Source organism: Aegilops tauschii, chromosome 6, assembly GCF_002575655.3.
Source record: "Aegilops tauschii subsp. strangulata cultivar AL8/78 chromosome 6, Aet v6.0, whole genome shotgun sequence".
In the NCBI taxonomy this organism is placed as follows: Eukaryota; Viridiplantae; Streptophyta; class Magnoliopsida; order Poales; family Poaceae; genus Aegilops; species Aegilops tauschii.
The window spans coordinates 23,170,001-23,174,911 of record NC_053040.3 but is presented as its reverse complement, the minus strand read 5'-3'; the positions used below and the strand labels follow the sequence as shown (position 1 = coordinate 23,174,911).

Below are 4,911 nucleotides of genomic sequence, written 5' to 3'. Positions count from 1 at the left end.
GTTGGCCTGTGTTCTGTTATATTTTGTTATGCCGCGGTGACTTTGCTACTGCGGGGACAATTAAACTGGGCGCATGTTCTTTGGTCTTACTGCCACCACTATGTTGTGAACTGAATCATACTATCATATATGGTTTCAGATGTGTGATCAAGGAGAAAGATTACGTGGTTAAGGAAATTCAAAAGGAGAAATGCATCTGATCTTCACTTGTTTGCAGAACAAGAACGGGTTGCAGAAGTCAAAAAAAGAATTTTGTAGTCTGTCAGACAACCTCTGGGCCATCCTGCACCAGTGTGAAACCAGGCAGGAACGATCCTCTACAACCGTTGGATAACACCCATCACCGTTAATCACGCTCTGGCCCAGAGGTCAGAATGCACAACCAAACTGAAGTGCTTGCCTCCTTATATTGGTAAAGGATGCAGCGGTATGAGCCTATAGAACAGATCCTGTTCAAGTAAGGTCGTGCTACAACCAGCCCTATCGCCTTATAAACCACTCCCGCGTCCCTTAAACTGGCGAGGTGGGACTAATTGAGTGTTGTTGGCACATGCAGCAGCGTCTCCTCAGGCAGAGCTTGGAAGGAAGGAGGTTAGTGGCCCATGTACAAGCAGAGAAATGTTCAGCTGTGGAGATTTTGAACGAGTTTAATATATGGCAAATGCTGCATAGCCTCTACTTTTCATACCTAGTTTTGAATGATGCTTATTGTAACTTATTTTAAGGCAGCTAGTCTTTTGTTTTCTCTAGCTTTTATATATATGCCAAATTAAATTACAGTCGGCCATTACCAAAGTAGCAGACACATTGCAAGGTTTGAAAGAAGAGAGGAAAAAAAATGTGACCGATAGAAACAAAACTAGATGAGAAAAATGGGTGTGGTGTAAAGCTCTTTCCTGAAGCATCTTTTTGTTTTGCTGAGTCCGTTGTTCAGAAATCCAATAGTATTTCCGTGGAACGCTGCTTCCTGCAACTCGACTTGATCCAATAGTATCAGAAATCCAACAAGTCAAGGTGTAGCACGGCCTCTGGTCGCCGTCCTTCCTCAGCGGGGAGCACGGCGGTGTCATCCTTGGCGCACATGCATGACCGGCGATTACTGACGGCGCGGCACGACGCGGCTTATGCTTGATGCGCAGCAGCTGAATTGCTATGGATGAATGCATAAGAGGGACCAAAAGACTGAAACCCACTTTGAAGCATGGTTTCAACAATAGTGAGGATGAGCAGAGGCTGTACCAAAACCACGATCAACAGTAAGGAATAATTGATTTGCAAAAAAGGATGCACCAGCCGGGAATCGAACCCGGGTCTGTACCGTGGCAGGGTACTATTCTACCACTAGACCACTGGTGCCTTTGATGAGGGAGCTATACTAATCCTCATCAGTGTGACTACCTTCAAAGAGGTAACTACGCACAACTACCACAATTAGGGCTACGTTAACGGACTGAGTACCAAATCTGGTTCTGGCTGTCACACATTGCTCTGATTTTCGTTTGACCACATTTTGTGAGGAAAACTAAGCGGTGGGCCCACTGGTAAGGGCTGATATGGAAAAAATAATCCACGTAGTCATCTCTCTCTTTCTCCTCATTGCCGCCCTACTCCTTCCTTTCCCCCCTCGTGCTTGCCATCCTCCCACGTTCTCTCCATCCACTCAAACGTCATGCGTCTGCCTGGCACATCACGACATCAACCAAAGGGTCACGAAACACTAGCGGCATGTGCCAAGGCGGTCTTCTCTGATGATCCCTCGGCACCTTCAGCTGTGGACACTCACGTCTCAAATTGGATATGTATCATTGCGTGGGTCTCACTAAACTCGAGAGGGAGTGTAATTGGACCGAGAGGCTTTGAATAGTTCAACAATGCCAAAGAACTAATAGCGGTTGCTGGCACCGAAGGAGAGGAAGGAAGGCACTGTGGCTCGATTCGTTGGGCTGGCCGGATCAGGAGAGGAAGGAGGGGAGGGGGCAGTCTTGGAGGTCGACGGTTCTCTTATAGGCTTAAATAGCCACACCCAACGTGGTCATTGCCTACGCTCGCCGATGTGATCGACGGCCGCGCAATGGATGTGGGGCTTCCTGTGCAACTCGATGGACCACACAGAGAGGTGGGGCATGCTCATCGTCGGCGTGCAGTTGAAGAGGAGCACGGCGCGAGGTCAGCCAACATCGCACGAAAGCTCGGTGGACTTGAGGATCATCTCCTACACCGTTGCTACCATGATACCAACATCGGGCATGACAACAACCCGATGATGGCAGTAACAAGGATCCCAATTGCGTGGGTGTCTGGCAAGCCATCGAAGAGGAAGCGGGTATGCACGTTACGTCGAGCCCTTGTGACGCTACTCAACACAAACGCCAACAACTTCTATGGCATGGTATACCAGGTCACTGGCATCCTCGCACCTGTCAACCCATATGCCGAAGCATTGTGTAGGGGGAACATGCTACAGGAACAAAATTTTAAGCTACACGATCACACCTAGGAAAACTATGAAGAGGTGCCCACTAGTAGAAAACTGGGCTTTGGTCACAGGGCAATATTCACATTAGTCCCGGTTCAGTCACGAACCTTTAGTCCCGGTTCATACCACAAACCGGGACTAAAGGGCTGGTCCTAGTTGCGGCCAGTGTTTAGTCCCACCTCGCCAACCAAAGGGCGCTCACACCAGTTTATAAGCCCGTCCCTCTATGCCTTGTTGAGCTTCTCTTAAAGTGAAAATAGATGCCCTTATACAGGGAATTTCACCTAAATTCACAGTAAATTGAAATTTACTGTGAATTTAGGTTCAATTTTCTCTATAAGCGCATCTATGTTCATTTTTTTATATTTATAAAATAAATAAACCTTAATAAAATAAATAAAACTAAATAAACCTTAATAAAATAAAATAAAATAAACTATAGTAACTACAATAAATAAACCTTAATAAATTAAGTAAAAATAGCAGCAGTAAAATAAATAAAAATAGCAGCAGTAAAATAAATAAAAATAAAATAATTAAAGTAAAATACATAAGTAATTAGAAATAAAATAAATAAGTTTTTTGTTGTAAGACAAAACAAAACAAATAAAGCAAAAGAGAAAAAAAACACGAGCCATCAACTCCATAACCGCCATATCTGGGATAGAGAAGGGCGATCCCTTGGAGTGGGATTCACATACAGTTGCCCGTAACATCTACCATTCGAGCCTAGCAGGTGGAACTCGGATCTGTCAACAGTGTCAAAGCGGCAAATAGCAGGCGGAGGAGAAGCCACCGATGTCATGTGTAGATCCCTTCTAGGTCTTGCGGATCGTGCTATTACAGCAATTTGGTTGGTTGATCCCAAAAAAAAGGAATTTGGTTGGTTTTCTTGAAGCCCTAGCTTGTTGTGCCGTCCTATTCTCTCAATGCAATTTAGCAAATGCTACTACAGTACAGTAAAGGGCACAAAGAAAAAGCACGCAGTGAAGGAAAATACCTCCATATCAAAGCTGCTACTTATCTTGTTGGTTATCAGGATGTGGATATGTAGAAGTTTCTCTAGCCACGGCAACAGACATGCATTCATCGACGGGGTTCACTACAGAACAAAATAAATGCTGACGTTAGTTGTTGAGGGTACGTTTGACATCCCTGAGAGACTAGATAATGAAAAGATGAATCGTCAAACCTGGATGAACAAAGACGCTACCAAGTGGATGAATCTGATGGCCTGTCCTCCCTTGAAGATCATGCGTCCTCCCTTGAAGGCGCCACCAGGGCCATGGACGCCTCATACACCGCCGCCGACGTGTTGTAGTGATGAGGTATCGTGCAGGATCTGACACAGGATCACCTTCAGGCAAGATGAATAGGTCTTCAGGGGCACGACGGCGCCATGGCCGGGACTGGTGACGACGGCGGCGGCGAGCGAGCGGGAGGGTGGCGGCGGCTGCGTGCGAGTGGGAGGCCGGAGGATCACCACTCATTGTGCTCGACATATCACTACAAGAAACCTGTTAATCCATGACGGATTTCTAATGACATTTTTGAAAACTCTCATCGATGACCTGGTAAAACCCCACAAGCCCGGTGAAAGCCCGCTAAAGCCCGTCTAACCGTTCCCGTATAAAAACATAACCCTAAATTCCCTCCTCGGCCCCTGCATCGTGTCCCACAGCACGTCGCCACCCCTCGTCCCTCCCACAGCTCGTAAACCTTAATAAAATAAAATAAAATAAACTATAGTAACTACAATAAATAAACCTTAATAAATTAAGTAAAAATAGCAGTGGTAAAATAAATAAAAATAGCAGCAGTAAAATAAATAAAATAAAATAATTAAAGTAAAATACATAAGTAATTAGAAATAAAATAAATAAGTTTTTTGTTGTAAGTAGAAACAAAACAAAACAAATAAAGCAAAAGAGAAAAAAACAGAGGAAAGAAATTATGCCACCTACTGGGCCACCACGGCCTGAATACGACTAGAAACCCATCCATGGGCCAGGATTCAGGCCCGCAGAAGGCCCAGTAGGCCCCACAGGCAAAGAGAACAGTTAGGCCCGAAAGCCTGCAGTTGAGAGGAGTTCGAGAGGGTGGGCGCAGCAGCGCTTATAAACCACTCTCGAGCTCTCTCAACTAGCGAGGTGGGACTAAACTTTTGATGCGGGGCAGCACAAGGCCTTTGGTCCCGGTTGGTGCCACCAACCGGGACTAAAGGGGGCATTGGTCCCGGTTCGTGGCACCAACCGGGACCAAAGGCCTTTAGTCCCGGTTGGTGCCATCAACCGGGACCAATGAGTTCCCTATATATACCCCATCGCCCCAGCAGAGCACTCCAGAGTGCTCTGTTTTTTCTGGCCGGCGAGGGGAGGGCATTTGGGTGCTCTAGCTCACCTCCTATGCACATGAGGTGTTCGATGAAATGTCTG

The 4,911-nt window shown here is 46.1% G+C and overlaps 2 non-coding genes across 2 annotated transcripts; both read right to left on the bottom strand.

The window, feature by feature from the left end:
- Positions 1-256: 256 nt before the first annotated feature.
- LOC120967716 (small nucleolar RNA U3) lies at positions 257-467 on the bottom strand. Its single transcript, XR_005761440.1, has one exon. It is a non-coding gene; the product is annotated as a small nucleolar RNA U3 (small nucleolar RNA).
- An 818-nt stretch (positions 468-1,285) lies between these two features.
- TRNAG-GCC (transfer RNA glycine (anticodon GCC)) lies at positions 1,286-1,356 on the bottom strand. The gene has a single exon. It is a non-coding gene; the product is annotated as a tRNA-Gly (tRNA).
- Positions 1,357-4,911: the final 3,555 nt, after the last annotated feature.